This window comes from Sminthopsis crassicaudata, chromosome 1 (genome assembly GCF_048593235.1).
Source record: "Sminthopsis crassicaudata isolate SCR6 chromosome 1, ASM4859323v1, whole genome shotgun sequence".
Classification (NCBI taxonomy): Eukaryota; Metazoa; Chordata; class Mammalia; order Dasyuromorphia; family Dasyuridae; genus Sminthopsis; species Sminthopsis crassicaudata.
The window spans coordinates 283,840,571-283,860,009 of NC_133617.1; positions in this window are offsets into that span (position 1 = coordinate 283,840,571).

Genomic DNA, 19,439 nt, shown 5'->3' on the forward strand with positions numbered 1-19,439 from the left:
TAGCACTGCTGGGTCAAAGGGTATGCACATTTTGATAACTTTTTGGGCATAGTTACACATTGCTCTCTAGAATGGTTGGATTCTTTCACAACTCCACCAACAATGCATCAGTGTCCCAGTTTTCCCACAGCCCCTCCAACATTCATTATTATTTGTTCCTGTCATCTTAGCCAATCTGACAGGTGTGTAGTGGTATCTCAGAGTTGTCTTAATTTGCATTTCTCTGATCAGTAGTGATTTGGATCACTCTTTCATATGAGTGGAAATAGTTTCAATTTCATCATCTGAAAATTGTCTGTTCATATCCTTTGACCATTTATCAATTGGAGAATGGCTTGATTTCTTATAAATTAGAGTCAATTCTCTGGATATTTTGGAGATGAGGTCTTTATCAGAACCTTTAACTGTAAAAATGTTTTCCCAATTTGTTACTTCCCTTCTAATCTTGTTTGCATTAGTTTTGTTTGTACAAAAGCTTCTTAATTTGAAGTAATCAAAATTTTCTATTTTGTGATCAATAATGATCTCTAGTTCTCCTTTGGTCACAAATTCCTTCCTCCTCCACAAGTCTGAGAGGTAAACTATCCTATTTTCCTCTAATTTATTTATGATCTTGTTCTTTATGCCTAAATCATGGACCCATTTTGATCTTATCTTAGCATGTGGTGTTAAGTGTGGGTCCATGCCTAGTTTCTGCCATACTAATTTTCAGTTTTCCCAGCAGGTTTTGTCAAATAATTAATTCTTATCTCAAAAGTTGGGATCTTTGGGTTTGTCAAACACTAGATTTCTATTTTTATTCACTATTTTGTCCTGTGAACCTAACCTATTCCACTGATCAAATAGTCTATTTCTTAGCCAATGCCAAATGTTTTTGGTGACTGCTGCTTTATAATATAGTTCTAGATCCGATACAGCTACACAAACTTCATTTGATGGTTTTTTTCATTACTTCCCTTGAAATTCTCAATCTTTTGTTCTTCCATATGAATTTTGTTGTTATTTTTTCCTAGGTCATTAAAATAGTTTCTTGGGAGTCTGATTGGTATAGCACTAAATAAATAGATTAGTTTAGGGAGTATTGTCATCTTAATTATATTCGCTAGGCCTATCCAAGGGCACAATCTGACTTTATTTTTGTGGCAAGTGTTTCATAATTTTGCTCATATAATTTCTGACTTTCCTTTGGTAGATATATTCCCAAATGTTTTATACTATCGACAGTTATTTTGAATGGAATTTCTCTTTGGATCTCTTGCTGTTGGATTTTGTTGGTAATGTATAAAAATGCTGAGGATTTATGTGGATTTATTTTGTATCCTTTAACTTTGCTAAAGTTCTGAATTATTTCTAACAGCTTTTTAGCAGAGTCTTTGGGGATCTCTAAGTATACCATCATGTCATCTGCAAAGAGTGATTTGATTTCCTCATTACCTACTCTGATTCCTTCAATCTCTTTCTCTCTGCTGTTATTGCTGAGGCTAGTGTTTCTAACACAATATTTTATAGTAAAGGTGATTGTAGGCAAACTTGTTTCACTGCTGATTTACTGGGAAAGGTTCCAGTTTATAGCCATTACATATGATGTTTAGTGACATTTTTAAATATATGCTCCTTATTATTTTAAGGAATAGTTCATTTATTCCTATACTCTCAAGCTTTTTTAAGTAGGAATGGATGTTGGATTTTATCAAATGATTTTTCTTAATCTATTGAGATAATCATGTTTTTTGTTATGCTAATAGTTTTCCTAATATTGAACCAGTCCTGCATTCCTGGTATAAATTGTATTTGATCATAGTGTATTATCCTGGGGATGATTTTCTGTAGTCCTTTTGTTAACATTTTATTTATTTATTTATTTATATTTTTCCAAATTATCCCCTCCCTCCCTCCACTCCCTCCCCCCGATGGCAGGTAATCCCATACATTTTACATGTGTTACAATATAACCTAGATACAATATATGTGTGTAAATACCATTTTCTTGTTGCACATTAATTATTAGCTTCCGAAGGTGTAAGTAACTTGGGTAGATAGACAGTAGTGCTAACAATTTACATTCGCTTCCCAGTGTTCCTTCTCTGGGTATAGTTATTTCTGTCCATCATTGATCAACTGGAAGTGAGTTGGATCTTCTTTATGTTGAAGATTTCCACTTCCATCAGAATACATCCTCATACAGTATTGTTGTTGAAGTGTATAGTGATCTTCTGGTTCTGCTCATTTCACTCAACAACAGTTGATTTAAGTCTCTCCAAGCCTCTCTGTATTCCTCCTGCTGGTCATTTCTTACAGAGCAATAATATTCCATAACCTTCATATACCACAATTTACCCAACCATTCTCCAACTGATGGACATCCATTCATCTTCCAGTTTCTAGGTACAACAAAAAGAGCTGCCACAAACATTTTGGCACATACAGGTCCCATTCCACTCTTTAGTATTTCTTTGGGATATAAGCCCAGGAGTAGCACTGCTGGGTCAAAGGGTATGCACAGTTTGACAACTTTTTGGGCATAGTTCCAAATTGCTCTCCAGAATGGCTGGATTCTTTCACAACTCCACCAACAATGTATCAGTGTCCCAGTTTTCCCACATCCCCTCCAACATTCATCATTATTTGTTCCTGTCATCTTAGCCAATCTGACAAGTGTGTAGTGGTATCTCAGAGTTGTCTTAATTTGCATTTCTCTGATCAGTAGTGATTTGGAACACTCTTTCATATGAGTGGAAATAGTTTCAATTTCATCATCTGAGAATTGTCTGTTCATATCCCTTGACCATTTATCAATTGGAGAATGGTTTGGTTTCCTATAAATCAGGGTCAGTTCTCTATATATTTTGGAAATGAGACCTTTGTCAGAACCTTTCCTTTTAAAAATATTTTCCCAATTTGTCACTTCCCTTCTAATCTTGCTTGCATTAGTATTGTTTGTACAGAAACTTTTTAGTTTGATGTGATCAAAATCTTCTATTTTGTGATCAATAATGATCTCTAATTCTCCTCTGGTCATAAATTCCTTCCTCCTCCACAGGTCTGAGAGGTAGACTATTCTCTGTTCCTCTAATCTATTTATGATCTCATTCTTTATGCCTAAATCATGGACCCATTTTGATCTTATCTTGGTATATGGTGTTAAGTGTGGGTCCATATCTAATTTCTGCCATACTAATTTCCAGTTTTCCCAACAGTTTCTTCCGAATAATGAATTTTTGTCCCTAGTGTTGGTATCTTTGGGTTTGTTGAAGATTAGATTGCTATAGATGCACCCTTTTTTGTCCTTTGTATCTAATCTGTTCCACTGATCTACTATTCTATTTCTTAGCCAGTACCAAATGGTTTTGGTGACTGCTGCTATATAATATAGCTTTAGATCAGGTACACTTAGACCACCTTCCTCTGAGTTTTTTTTCATTAGTTCCCTTGCAATTCTCGACCTTTTATTCTTCCATATGAATTTTGTTGTTGTTTTTTCTAGGTCATTAAAATAGTTTCTTGGGAGTCTGATTGGTATAGCACTAAATAAATAGATTAGTTTGGGGAGTATTGTCATCTTTATTATATTCGCTCGGCCTATCCAAGAGCACTGAATGTCTTTCCAATTATTTAAAACTGACTTTATTTTTGTGGCTAGTGTTTTGTAATTTTTCTCATATAATTCCTGACTATTCTTTGGTAGATGGATTCCCAAATACTTTATTCTCTCAACATTTGTTTGGAATGGAATTTCTCTTTGTATCTCTTGCTGTTGCATTTTGTTGGTGATATATAAGAATGCTGAGGATTTATGTGGATTTATTTTGTATCCTGCCACTTTGCTAAAATTCTGAATTATTTCTAATAGCTTTTTAGCAGAGTCTTTGGGGTTCTCTAAGTATACCATCATGTCATCTGCAAAGAGTGATAGTTTGATTTCCTCATTTCCTACTCTAATTCCTTGAATCTCTTGCTCGGCTCTTATTGCCGAGGCTAGCGTTTCTAGTACTATATTGAATAGTAATGGTGATAGTGGGCAACCTTGTTTCACTCCTGATCTTACGGGGAAAGGTTTCAGTTTATTTCTATTGCATATTATGCTTACTGAGGGTCTTAAATATATGCTCCTGATTATTCTAAGGAATAATCCATTTATTCCTATACTCTCAAGAGTCTTTAGTCGGAATGGATGTTGGATTTTGTCAAATGCTTTTTCTGCATCTATTGAGATGATCATATGGTTTTTATTAATTTGATTATTAATATGGTCAATTATACTAATAGTTTTCCTAATATTAAACCAGCCCTGCATTCCTGGTATGAATCCTACTTGATCATAGTGTATTATCCTGGGGATGATTTTCTGAAGTCTTTTTGCTAATATCTTATTTAAGATTTTAGCATCAATATTCATTAAGGAAATTGGTCTATAATTTTCTTTCTCAGTTTTCGATCGACCTGGTTTAGATATCAGTACCATGTCTGTGTCATAAAAGGAGTTTGGTAGGACTCCTTCATTCCTTATTTTTTCAAATAGTTTATATAGCATTGGGGCTAATTGTTCTTTAAATGTTTGGTAGAATTCACATGTAAATCCATGTGGTCCAGGGGATTTTTTTTCCTGGGGAGTTGATTAATAGCTTGTTCTATTTCTTTTTCTGAAATGGGACTATTTAAGCAATTTATTTCCTCCTCTGTTAATCTAGGAAGCCTATATTTTTGGAGGAAGTCATCCATTTCACTTAAGTTATCAAATTTATTGGCATAAAGTTGGGCAAAATAACTCCTTATTATTTCTCTAATTTCCTCTTCATTGGTGGAAAGATCCCCCTTTTCATTTGTAAGACTAACAATTTGATTTTCCTCTTTCTTTTTTCTGATCAGATTTACCAAAGGTTTATCTATTTTATTGGCTATTTCATAAAACCAACTCTTGGTTTTATTTATTAATTCAATAGTTTTTTTACTTTCAATATTATTGATTTCTCCTTTTAATTTTTGTATTTCAAGTTTAATTTTTGGTTGGGGGTTTTTAATTTGGTCTTTTTCTAGCCTTTTAAGTTGCAAGCCCAATTCATTAATCTTCTCTTTCTCTATTTTCTTGAAATAAGCCTCTAAAGATATAAAATTTCCCCTTATTATGGTTTTAGCTGCATCCCACAGATTTTGGTAAGATGTCTCATCATTGTCATTATCTTGGGTGAAATTATTAATTGTTTCTATAATTTGCTCTTTCACCCAGTCATTCTTTAAGATGAGATTATTCAGTTTCCAATTAATTTTTGGTCTATTTATCCCTAACTTTTTACTGAATGTAGCTTTTATTGCATTGTGGTCTGAGAAGAACGCATTTATTATTTCTGCCTTCCTACATTTAATTTTGAGATCTTTATGTCCTAATATATGGTCAATTTTTGTATAGGATCCATGAACTGCTGAGAAGAAAGTATATTCCTTTCTATTGCCATTCAGTTTTCTCCAAAGGTCTATCATACCTAGTTTTTCTAATGTTCTATTCACTTTTTAAATTTCTTTCTTATTTGTTTTGTGGTTTGATTTGTCTAAATCTGAGAGTGCAAGGTTGAGATCTCCCACTATTATAGTTTTACTGTCTATTTCTTCTTGCAATTCTCTTAACTTTTCCTTTAGAAAGTTAGATGCTATACCACTTGGTGCATATATGTTTAGTATCGATATGGCTTCATTGTTTATGCTACCTCTTAGCAGGATATAGTTTCCTTCCTTATCTCTTTTAATTAGATCAACTTCTGCTTTTGCTTGATCTGAGATAAGGATGGCTACCCCTGCTTTTTTGGCTTTACCTGAAGCATAATAGATTCTGCTCCAACCTTTTACCTTTACTCTGTATGTATCTCCCTGCTTTAAGTGTGTTTCCTGTAAACAACATATTGTAGGGTTCTGATTTTTGATCCAGTCTGCTATCCATCTCTGTTTGATGGGAGCGTTCATCCCATTCACATTTACAGTTAAAATTACTAATTCTGTATTTCCTGCCATCATATTATCCCCAGATTATGCTTTTTCCCTTAACCCCCCTGAACCCCTTCCCCAATATTCAATATATAGACCCCCTTGTGACACACAGACCTCCCTTTTTTTTAGTATCCCTCCCCCCTCCCTCCAACTCCCTTCCCTTATTCTCCTTTTCCTTTTCCCTTTTCCTCTCCCCCCTTTTAATGAGGTGAGAGAGAATTCTCTGAAAAACAAATATGACAATTATTTACTCTTTGAGCCTCTTCTGATGAGAGTAAGATTTACACAATGATTCTACCCCTCTCTAAATTCCTCAGATATGGTGTATTTTCTATGCCTCTTTCTGGGATGTAGTTTCCCTCTTTTTATCACTCCCTCCCCTTTTTCTGATACTACCCCCTTCCCTTTACTACATCCCCTCCTTTTTTTTTTCTTTTATATCAGTAAAATCAAATAATCCATACGTACTTTCTATATACCCACAACAGAGTTATAGTTCTCAAGGGTTCTGTGTACCTTTTTCTGTTTCTCTTCAGTCTTGTGGATATAGATCAAATTTTTTGTTTAAGTCTGGTTTTTTTCTTAGAAACATATGGAATTCCTCTATTTCATTGAATGACCATCTTCTTCCATGGAAAAAGATGCTAAATTTAGCTGGGTAGTTTATTCTTGGTTGCAGTCCTTGATCTTTTGCCTTTCGGAATATCAGGTTCCAGGCCCTTCTATCTTTTAATGTGGAGGCAGCCAAATCTTGTGTGACCCTTATTGTGGCACCTTGGTATTTAAATTGTTTTTTTCTAGCTGCTTGCAGGATTTTCTCCTTTGTGTGGTAATTCTGCTGCTTAGCCACAATATTCTGTGGTGTTCTTTTCTTAGGGTCTATTTCAGAAGGAGTTCGATGAATTCTTTCAACATCTACTTTCCCCTCTGTTTCTATTATCTCTGGACAGTTCTCTTTGATAATTTCCTGTAAAATAGAATCTAGGCTCTTTTTTTGGTCATAGTTTTCGGGAAGTCCAATGATCCGCAGATTATCTCTCCTAGATCTATTTTCCAGGTCTATAGATTTTCCCAGTAAGTATTTGATGTTGTTCTCCAACTTCTCATTTTTTTTCTTTTGTTTGACTGATTCTCGGGTTCTCTTTGAATCATTCATTTCTATTTGTTCCATCCTGACTTTTAAGGAGTTATTTTCTTCTTTCACAGTTTTTAGTTCTTTTTGTAAATGCCCAATTTCGTTTTTAAATGAATTATTTTGCTCTATTGAATTTTTTTTTTTTGAGAATTATTTTCTTTTTCCAATTCAGAAATCTTATTTTCTTGGGACTTTTTTTATCTTCTCCAATTCAGAAATCCTATTTTCCTGTGATTTTTTAACCTTTTCTAATTCACTAATTTTGTTTCCCTGCATCTCCTTTGAATTCTTTATTTTTTCCAACTCCAATTTCAGGACGTTGTTATTCTCTATCATAGCTTCCCTTTCCTTTCCCCATTTTTATTCAAACTCTCTTAACTTTTTAATAGTCTCTTCATGGAGAGAGTTATGTGATGGGGGGCAGGAATCATTCCCCTTTAGGTTGTTATCTGCTGACTCTCTGATGTTAACTTCCTCGGGGTTGGATACCCGCTCTTTTTCATAGATTCCTTCTATGGTTTTTTTGGGCTTCTTGCTCATACTTAAAAAATATTTTGGGGTCTGTCCCTGGGGTAGGAAATTATTTATTTAATTCTTTCCCAGCTTCCTCCCAGACAGGATGGATGCATCAGCTCCTGTGCCTGAGCTAAGAGAGAGCTCTGGGAGAGAGTTCCCCACCCCCTCCCTGGAAGTGCCTCAGAGGTGACCAGCACTGCTGTGCCCTGAGGGCGCTGTGTTTTAGCGGCTTCCCTGAGGTTGAGACTGAAAAGTAAAGGTGACTCAAAGCCCAGCCTATGCATCCTGGTGGTGCGTGGATATCTGCAGCAGTCAACGTGAAAAGCCCCTGCGCTCAAACTGTGAAGTGTCTGCCAGAAACCGAGGTCCCTAGTTCAAAGGTTCTGCTTCTCTGGGACTTCCGTTCCACCTCCTCCAGCTGAGCCAGGCACTATGAGTTACTGCCCCGCCCACTCTTCAATCTCTTAAATACCCCGAGGTGAAAGCCTGGGTTGCCATGTTGGCCACACCCCGTGCCGAGATCTGCTGAGTCACCCCTGGGATCCGGGAATATCCAATCTAGTTTTAAATTTTAGAGTGGCTTATATTTCTCCTCTGAACTGGTGTTTTATAAGCAGAGAAGAGCTAACAGCCTGTGCCAGATTCTTTTATATCAGTGGATTCTCTGATCCCAGAGCCCTCCCCAGTGCGACTGGCGCAGTGTGCCACTACCCCACCATCTGAGCTGTCCTCTCTTCTTCCTCCCCTGGGAACTGACCTTTCCTGCTGAAACTCCAGATTCTCTTCAGTTGGTAAGTCGTGCTTCCAGTCCTTGTGGATTCTATCAGTCCAGCGCTATTTCTGAGGCTGATTAAATCTAGTTGGTTGTGAGGGAAGAAAGGACCTTACACAGTGGCGTGCATCTTCTCCGCCATCTTGGCTCCGCCCCCCTGTTAACATTTTATTTAAAAGGAATTTGGTAAGACTCCTTCAATCCCTATTTTTTCAAATAGTTTATATAGCATTGGAGTTAGTTGTTCTTTAAATGTTTGGTAGAAGTCACATATAAATCCATCTGGTCCTGGGGATTTTTTCTTAGGGAGTTGGTTAATAGCTTGTTCTATTTCTTTTTCTGAAATGGGACTATTTAGACTACTTATTTCTTCCTCTGTTAATCTGGGCAAGCTATATTTTTGAAGGTATTCTTCCATTTCACTTAAATTATCAAATTTATTGGCATAAAATTGGGCAAAGTAGCTCCTAACTATTGTTCTAATTTCCTCTTCATTAGTGGTGAGTTCTCCCTTTTCATTTTTAAGACTATCAATTTGTTTTTCCTCTTTCCTCTTTTTAATCAGATTTACTAAGGGTTTTTCTATTTTGTTGGTTTTTTCATAGAGGCTCTAAGAATGCACTGAGTCACTCCGGTTGGGGGTCGTGTTGGCTGAGTTCCAAAAGACTCTAACTTTCTGGGAGTTTTATTCTTTACCTCCAGTGTTTACACCTTCTCTGTTGCTCCTGGCTTGCTGCCAAGACAGAGTATCCACTCTGGAGTAAAGGTTGTTTTGCAGAAATGGAAGAGATTGCACCCCTCCCTCCTCCAATTTGAGCAGTGTAAGCTGCCTGCATTGCTCTCGTTGCTTGCCCTCAGTCTGTGCCCAGTCTGTTTGTCCTCTCCCCTAAGCAAACACAGACCTTTTATGGTGAATTTCAAGGATGTCTTCTGTTGGTGATTATTATTTTCCTGTCAAACATTAATTCTGAGGCTTGTCTTGAAATAAGTTCTGAGAGAAAACACGGAGCTCAAGCAGCTGTCTGCCTCCTCGAAGCCATCTTGCCCGGAAGTCCTCTATACATATTTCTATTTGTCAGCTCTTTCTCTAGATGAAAACATTGGCTTTCTTCATATGTTCTTTATAGTTGATTTGGGTATCTATAATAGTCATAACAACTTAGTCATTCAAAGTTGTTCTCAAAACAATATTATTGTTACTGCATACAATGTTCTTTTGGTTTTGCTCATTCAGCTCTTCATTATTTCTTCAATCTTTCTCCACTTAGTCCTTTGATCCCCTGATCATACTGTTCTTTACATGAAAGTTCCTAAAGTGAAAGTTCTTGAGGCCTATTCTGCTTATAGAGCTATACCCAGACCTACTGTTTGTTGATTCATAGAAGTTGGCCTGGATATGTTTATATTTCATTCAAGCCAAACCTTTGCCTCTGTCTTCCTGAGGTCTTCTCAAGTTGTCTTAGGAGACAACTTGTTTTACTCCTTTATTTTTGCTGATCATTTTGTGGCAATGTTCTGTCTGTAGAGAAAATTTAAAGATCTTGGAATTTCCCGATCTACTCCACCATCTTCCCTAATGATTTTGTTTTCTAGTAAAGAGGCAAAAAAGATACCTGGAAATGAAATAGGCTTCCTGGACAGTCAGTCCTCTGCATGTACCACAATCCTTTTTGCAACAATCTTGGAAGTGCTAAATGAAATAGATAAGAAAGAATTAGATGAGAATAAGGTCTTATAGAATAAATACTGCTCAGTGAAAGGTCACACCATCAGACATGTGCCATAATAGTTGTATATCATGACTACATATGTCAGAGGATAGGAAGGTGAATTTGTGAGAAATTTAGATGTGATTTCCATTGAATCGGCTTCCATTATCTTGATTTTAATTTTTTTTTTCTAAATCATGCCCATTATATGACTATGTTCATTTAGTATCAGTAAATTAATTAACATTTGATCAGCTAAAACACACTGGTTAGAATAATGGTATGTTTGTTTTTTGTCTCTCATATTGCTTCTATCATTTTTTGGGCTTGGTTTTCCCCTAGAAACTCACAAAGACTGAGTCATCATCCAGTGTAAAGCATAGTGGAATCAGGGAACCTAGATTTGAAACATAGATGTAATACAATAACCATTTTTTAAATGGGCTAATTATTTAAATTCTTTGGGCCCCAGTTTCCTCATTTGTAAAATAAGTTAATTGATCTAAGTGATCTCTAACATATCTTACCTACAACTATATTATCTGTGATCCTATGGTTTTATGCTTCTAGAGATGCTCAGGAATAATCAACCACCTTTATCTTTTAGGTACTGGCTTAATTTTATTGAATTATATTTATATTTGACTTATATGCTATTGAGTATGGATAAAGATAAGGATGACTGTCCTTGTGATTTAAATGGTGGCAGGAATTTGTCAAGAAAGAAATTTCTTTTATCAGTGCAGGTCTTCATGTTTTCTCCAATTTACAGCCTTAAGGAGCTACATAAATTGCTAAGAGCTTAAGTGTCTTGCCAGGTATCATGAAGTCAATATATGTCAATGTGTAAGTTAAACTCAGATCTTCCAGGATCTAAGGCAAGAACATTATAGCTTATATCTCAATACATATTTATAAAGACCTGAGTTCAAACTTGATTTCACCTACTAGCTATATAATCCTAGGCAGATTACTTAAAATGTTTGCCTCAATTTCCTTAAATGTAAAATGGACAAGTAGATATTACCTCATAGGGTTGTTATGAGAAACAAATGAGACTTTATTTATATCTTAACACAGACTCTGGCATATAGTAGGCATTATACAAGTGAATGAGTCATTATTTTCTCTCTCCTGATCTTCCTTGATGATCTTTCATGATTACTTGATCTACCTGTGCTCCCTTATATTTCTTATCACTATGAGATTGCAACTCCTTGAAGGAAAATACTATGCCCGATTTCATTATAATAAGTATGTGATAAATATCTGTTGAATTGATTTGAAAGACCACCCACATTCTATTATATAAAACTGACAATTCTTCACAAGTTATAATGTAACAATATCTTAATATTTTACTTTCAAGATTAATTTTGAAAAGATATTTATTTATCCAAGTTCTGAAAGAATTAGATGCCTTCTAAAACTAAATTGATCTGGCCACATGTCAAGAGTAAAGAATAGTCAAACTGTGAATGTAATGTATAACCCTCTGGTAAATTTAAGATTTTGAGAAAAAGAAGGAAGGCCTCCTTTATATTGGATGAACACCTTGTAAATGGGGTAGGATGAGATCTATACAGCATGGTCAGGCAAAGATAGTCTGTGATCCATATCATTGGAAAATATTTCAACATTGATGAAATAAAACTATATTAGAATATATATTAGAATCTTTGGTTAGATTTTAATATAAGAAATTACAACAAACAGGAGCTATTTATGCTTTTCTCTAATACATCATAGGAATTATTCATCACAGTGTTAGCCAGAGTCATAGAAGAATATTAATCATTTCCACTTTTTACTACAATTAATCTTTTGTAAAAAAAAAATTTTTTTTCAACTTAGGCATTCCCCCTATTGAGAGTAAGTTAGATTTTTTTTCTTTTTAATTCATGGCTTAATTTAGGATTAGAAATATATTTCATATGTGACTATAGCATAGTTCATTATACATTTAAGCAGGACTTGACTTTCTTATCTTTTTGAACCTGAATATATGCCTGTTAAAACCCCTTCTTTCCTTCAAAATTCAACTCAAGTGCTATCATCTACAGGAAGACTTTTTAGATTCACCTAGTTACTATTGTTTCCCCATCCCAAATTATATTTTGTTTATTTTGTATAAATACTTTTCTTCAATTCTATATAAGAAATTTGTTTCTGAAAATTCATAGGGTGAATTCTTATAAGTAGAATACAAAATGAGCATTAATTTTAATGTTAGACATTTGTCTGTTTTCCTAAGCCTCCTATTAATAATGCCCACTTATCATTCATTAAAACTTAAGATCCAGGTAATTAAATGTTTAATGCAAAAAAATGAAACAGAATAACAGATAGAGAAGAAATAAATATAAACAACACAAATAATATTGTACATACTGAATAAGTTGACATCTCTTGGAAAAGCAAGTTAACTGGTCCTTCCCTTTAGTGTGTGTGATACATGAAATTGTGACTTATAAACTAGAAAACCACAAGAACACTGATGATAAAATGTGACTAAACACACATTAACTGTATAACTGCAAAGATGGCCATGTAGTGACTCTTATTTTGCTCAGTTGCTAAAATCTCCACAAAATACAAATGACTTCTCATAATTTTTCTCTAATATCTTTGTGTCTGGTACACAAAAAATGTTTAATAGATGTTTCTTGACTGAACATTAACCAAAGGAAAGATGTGAAATGAAACTTTTCATAGAATTAAATTTTTGTAACTTCTCATTCTAAGTACCTAATAAAAGCAATTTTATTTACTTATTAATTTACACCATTTATATGTGTTTTGTAGTGAACAATTTTGTTGTAGAAACAACACAAAAGTTGCCTCCTTGAGGACAAGTATTTCATTGATATTGTATCCTTGTAATGTATAATACTTTGTGGCACACAGTAGATAGTTAACAAATGCTTTACTTATCAGGTGCTTTATCTTGTTACTGGATCCAAATGGCTCCAGAGAAAGTGAGGCTGGTGACTGCACAGTCTTCCCTCCTTGGCATCATCTCCCTGATGTACTGGTCCTCCTCCAGAATGAAGGGCAAACAAGTACAAACTCTCTCTGTGAATAGGCATAAGAGCTACCCCACTGAGTTCTCAACTGAAACTGTCCAGTTGGACAACATAGTTCTTTTCTTTTTCTTTTCTTTCATTTCTTCATTCTCTTGCTTTCCTCTCTACACATAGGTTAACATACTCTTCTTTAAGGGTGCTCTGCCCCCAACAATGTAAATTTTGATCACTGAAATCTTTGGGGCTTATTGGATAGAACTATGTCTTAAATTCAAATAACTCTGGTGCTCATTTCATTGTTTGACCAATAATAGAAGTCTCTGACTAAGCCCCACTTGTTCATGATTTGGGCCCTGACTCAGAGTGAATTTTTTTTTTTTTTATCAGAAACCCTAAGGGTCTTCCCCTTCTAGATTTAAAGAAACCATTCTATGCCTCTTTCCTTATATAATCTTAATCACTGATTGGCTGTAGTCTCAATTAAAATATTTAAAACCTTATTTTAAAAAGATCAAGGTCTCCCACTACAGCCAAGGCCATCTCCTGCTATCGTGATGTGTATCATCTAAAGGGAAAAGTGAGGCTGGTATCTTTGCACAACTCTCCTACATTTAAGTACAATTCACATTTGTATACTATGGCGTCACATCTCTGATGTCATGGTCCTTTTCAGGAATGAAGAAGAAACAACAAGTTGTCAGATACTATTTGCTTCTGACATGAACTTCTGGGGTTTCTGAGGAATAATGTAATTCAAAGACAAAGAGTACTGAGTTAAGGAGGGATAGAAATAAAATGGCAGTATAAGCCAGAAATTGGTTGGTACCTCTCAATATATTTCCTAAGTCCTGTTGTTATTATTAGTGATTAGGAGAATGATAACATAAAATAGAATCTTAAAAACTAAATCATCTTTTGTTAGCTTATTTTAAAAAAAAAGTGAAAGGAGGAGTACTTTTGGACTAATGTCATTTGGGTCTTCTAATTTAATGGGGTATAAAAATAGCTTTAAAAATTAAAGCCCAGTTTTCTGTTTATTTCTGCTGTTTGGTAAGAAATCAATAATCTAACCAAAACATAGGTTTTCTTCTAAGACTCCAATGTCAGCTGCTTCTGTGGCCAGCTGTAACTGACTCTGAAAGAATTCTATTGACTATCACTATCCTTCATACACAGTAGACTGACTATCCAGGAACCCTATTTTATTTTCAGTTATGGCTTCTTTTCTGCTTCCATATTTAAAAATAAAAAGTCTTTCATGCTCTTGGAGTTCCAGGTTTACCAGGCTTTCCCTCTTATTAACAATAATACAGTGTATGATTATGGATTTATACTACATGTTTCACCTTGAAGGGTGTCTAAATTCTTTGTACGTATACATACATTCTTCTCTGCCACGCCAGCACACACATCACGTCATTTCTGAAATTCCCATCTCTGGAGGGTAGGTTGTGTTAGCTATATAACAGCAACTAGTCTGTGTAAAGTGACTTAATAAGGTAATAAACACCAGATGACAGGGAAAAACAAACAAATAAAAAAAAAACCTCAAAATTTTACTAGAAATGTAATGAACTAAGGGACTAAATAAAAATTCACATCTTCAGTCAAAAGTTGAAAGAAAAATAATGATAATCCATTAAGAGGTATTTTGTATGAAAGATTGTCAAAAAATGTTTTTAATAACATGCATCATTTTACTAGATTAACAGAATTAGATGAAGAGATACAAAAACATCAGTCTTCCTGACAAAAAACCTGAAACTCATACATCTTAAAAGCTGAAGCAGAAAAATGTTCTTTGAGGAGATAGTGGGAGGCAAGTGAGACTGAAGCCATTTTATGAAGAGATATCTCCTGATAGGCAAAAGAAAATATGTATATTAGTAATGTAGAATAAAGCTTAGATACAATCCCAAATTTTTGAATTCTAAGAAAATGGAGAATAATTCCACAAAAAACCCTACGGGTAAAACAGCAATTTTCAGCAAGCTGAGTCCCTAGGTTGACCTCTGAGTTCCATTTTATGACAGTGTAAGTGAGATGGGATTAGGTGATACACTAACTTTCCTTTCTTTTTTGAATATTCTATGAATTTTTGTGAGTTTCTGTTGGTATAGTAACAGGATAACCTTTATATGCAAGAAAGAACTATTCCTTAAAAAAGAAAAAGAAAAAAAGGACATACAAATTGAAAGAATCATCCTATCTATATAAAAGAATGTGAGAAGATTTGATCCAAACTTAATTTGTTGAAATAAGAATTTCTATTGTCACTGCCAAAGATTCACAGGAAGTGATTAGGGATCATGAAATCCTATGCATTAGAATTGGAAGGTATCTCAGAAACCCTCTGGCCCCCCTCCTTCATTTGAAATGAGAGTATTGAGTCTGCAGATGAGGCTAATGGAGGTTAATTGATTTACTCATTGTCACCCAAAAGGAAAGGAGAAAAGATTCAAGCTTTGAATGGATGTATTTGGACTACGAATTCATTGTTCTTTCTTCTGTACAATATGCCCTCTTTAGTTCATATAATTCCATTCCAAAAGCATAATGTTAGTATCATTAGCAGAAATTGTTCTAAGTATTTTAAAGACAACAGTGTCTACCTTAAAAATGAGGTTATAAAAATGTTCATTTTGTTCTTAGTTGAGTTCTTTGTGATAGTTGAATATAATTTTGATAATTAAAATTTGGTGAAGTAAGTGTAGTTTCCTATTTTCCCAAAAAGAAAAGGAGAATAGTTGAAAATCTTTATTCAATCAATGAAATGTGAATGTTGGCTAAACAATTATTTCACTAACTATAGTAACAATAGAATGTTTCAATCATCATTATGTTAAAGAAGAATAACATGAGAATATTTTCTTGATCCCACAAAAATACTTTGAAATTAAGGAGGTTTTATATGTATTATCTTGTTAAGTTTTAAAAGTCACTTTGTATTATTAATCAGCACGCATTCCGTTAGACTTATTTTTATGGGGTAAAATATGACATTTTTTCTTATAAAACTCATCCAAATAAATTTAGTTTTTCTTGTGAAAAACTTAAAGGAAGGTTAATAGAAAAATTAACATATAGTTCAAGGAAGTGTAGATGCTCAATTCAGAGCTACTGAATCTTTTTATTTCACATGTCCTTTTGCTAGCATACTAAAATCTATGGGCAATTTCCTAGAATAATGTGTTGTTGTTGTTGTTTAATGTATAAGGTAAATACATAGGATTATAAAGGAAACATATACTGAAATAGTACTGTAATTATTTTTCTCCATCCAAATTTATAGACTCCCTGGAATCTATTTAAGAACCTCCTGAAGGCTTGTTTATCCTAGATTAAGGACCCTTGTTCTAGTAGAACACTAAAAATTAAAACATTTTTATTAGCCCTTTAATTAACATTCTAATAAGCTGAAGAAGAAAGTATTGCATTGTCTCATAATCAAACTATGCAGTGTTTTTTTCATAGGAAAATATGTTGAATAGTTTTAATTATTCTCTATCTTTTATGAGAAAGAAGTATTTTATTAAGTACCTAATTTGAATTAGACACTTTGAATAAGTACTTTACAAATATTAATACTTTTGATCCAAACAAAAACTCTAGGTTATAGATGCCATTATGATTCCAGTTTTACATTGAGAAAACTGAGGCCAACAGAGATTGTGCCTTGCCTGGGACTCACACAGCTTGTAAGGATCTGAGGTTTTGAATTCAGCCCTTCCAGTCTCCAGGAATTCACTGTATGGATTCCACTCTGCTATGATACCTAGTTTGCTTTCTCATTTGCCATTGTATAGAAAGAAAAGTTTTCTGAATTTATACTTCTCTTCATCCAAAAATCCTTAAATGCAACTCTGCTGGTCCCTTTATGTTTATTTTAAGGATCCATAACTATTTTGGATATGATACTTCCAAAATTATTATTATTTCTCTTGCTTCCTCCAAAAACCTTTCTGACTGAAGAATAAAACCAGACACATTGCCAAATGCTTTGGTAAAAATTTTGGTCAGAAAATATATTAACTTAAGAAAATATCATGTAAGAATTCAATGCCAGAAAAAATACCACCATTGCCAGAGAATATACTCTTGGGTGGGTGGGTGTCTTGATTTGCCTTGAATACTTAATTAAATGCAACTTTTCTTGTGGTCTATTCTGTTTCACTGATTGGCTGTTGACTATATACACATTTCTAAAACTCCCCATCTCAGCTGTAAGTTATTTGTGCAACAGAGGTGCAACACAAGTTTTATTATGCTTGGAAACAGATTTTTATCCTTCCGTTTTTTGGAGGATAGACAGACAGATAGACAGACAGACAGATATGTATGAAACTAGATCTGTGATTTCATTCTTATAAGAATGTCTCAGATGAGCAAATTCTATCAATCTAGATTTCCATATTCTCTGTAATTTACAATCTTAGAGAGATGCCTATAGTACTGGTAGATTATGGGACTTACTCAGAATCATTTAGCCAATATTTGTCAGAGGTAAAACATGAACTCAGGTTTTCATGCCTCTAAGAAAAATTATTTTTTTACCAACTGGCCTCTCCTAGCTATAGCAATAGATGTACTCCTTGATGCTAGGTAAGGATCTTAGGCATCTATGTAAGAGTGATCTACTTAATCCTAGAAGATGGTAATTTCTTGATAGACTTTTACACACTGGGAGTTTCCTATCCAGATGAAATTGCATATTTGTATATATATTTGTAAGCATAAATATAGATAAATAATGATTAGGTTAGAGATACGAATTAGCAATAAATATGGATTAAATATGTAACATATGTAAAGGTAGATTTTTATATAGATATATATGTAGTTTTGCATAGAGATATGGTAGATGAGATAGAGATATATGCATATATATAAATTATATATATACATAAATTACATATATATATATATATGTATATATATATAATATATACACACAAGTTAAATCACTGCTACCTAAATAAAAAAAATCCTTTGTTTATTTAACCTTTTAAGAATTTCTTTAAGAAAATGTCCCTCCTTTTTTGTTGTCAGTAGTTTAATATTTTTCTTTCTAGTAAGTATTGTCACTCTCAGAGGTCACATAAAAAATAAATAATAACAACAACAATAACGATAACAACAACTAAAATTTACATAGTTTTACAATGGACCAGGACCCATACTAAGTACTTTATAAGTTTCATCTCAGCTGATCCTCATAACACATTTAGGAATAAGTGTAGGGAATAATAGTACTTACTATCCTTGCATTATTTCTCCTTCAGAAAGGGGAGAGTGAGCACCAAGTCAATCTACACTCCTCCATCCTCACAAAGGCTTTTACAATCCATAGAAAACACTGCACTTAGGAGCAAATTTATATCCTATATACCTTGATCTTCAAATACCCATGTCTCCTTTATTGCTCAATTTAAATTAAGTTCATTTTTCTATCTTTTCTGAACATTGTCAATTGCCTTAGCATTGACCCTTTCCACAATATTATGGTATCAGCAAAGATAACCTTAGTTTCATTATTCAAAAGTCAGCAGTCCGGCTACCATAGTGTATTCTTAACAAAGATAAACAAATTTAGTAACTTGCTGCTGATCTCAAAGAGAATTAGTGACATAGATATAATATCATAAATCTAAAATATTCAATTCAATAGTAAATTCTTTTTTCTCATCATTTAAATCAAGATTAGGTTTTGTTGAGTTTTAAATAAAGATTTGGAGCAATTATTTTCTTTTTTCTTTTAAAATCAAAATTTTGATAGATAATGCATTATAAAATAATTGGGAGCCTACCTGACAAGACAAACTCAAGTATTATATGAAGACAATTACAAAATCCTTTTTACACAAATAAAGTCAGATATAAACAACTGGGAAAATATCAATTGCTCATGTGTAGGCCAAGTTAATATAATAAAAATGTTCATTCTACCTAACTTAATTTACTTATTCAGTGTCATACCAATCATAGTGACAAAAATTATTTTATACAGTACAAGATACAGTAGTCAATGACTATAATAATCTACTGTTTGATAAAGCAAAGATTCTAGCTTCTGGGATAGGAAATCACTATCTGACAAAAACTCCTGAGAAAACTGGAAAATAGTTCAGCAGAAACTAGGCATTGACCAGAATCTCACACCTTATATCAAGAGAGGTCAAAATGAGTACATGACTCAGACATCCAAGAGTAATACCAAAAGCAAATTAGGAAACATAGGAATATTTTACTTATTATAGCTATGGAGAAGATAAGAATATATGGCCAAGGAGGAGATAGAGAAGCTT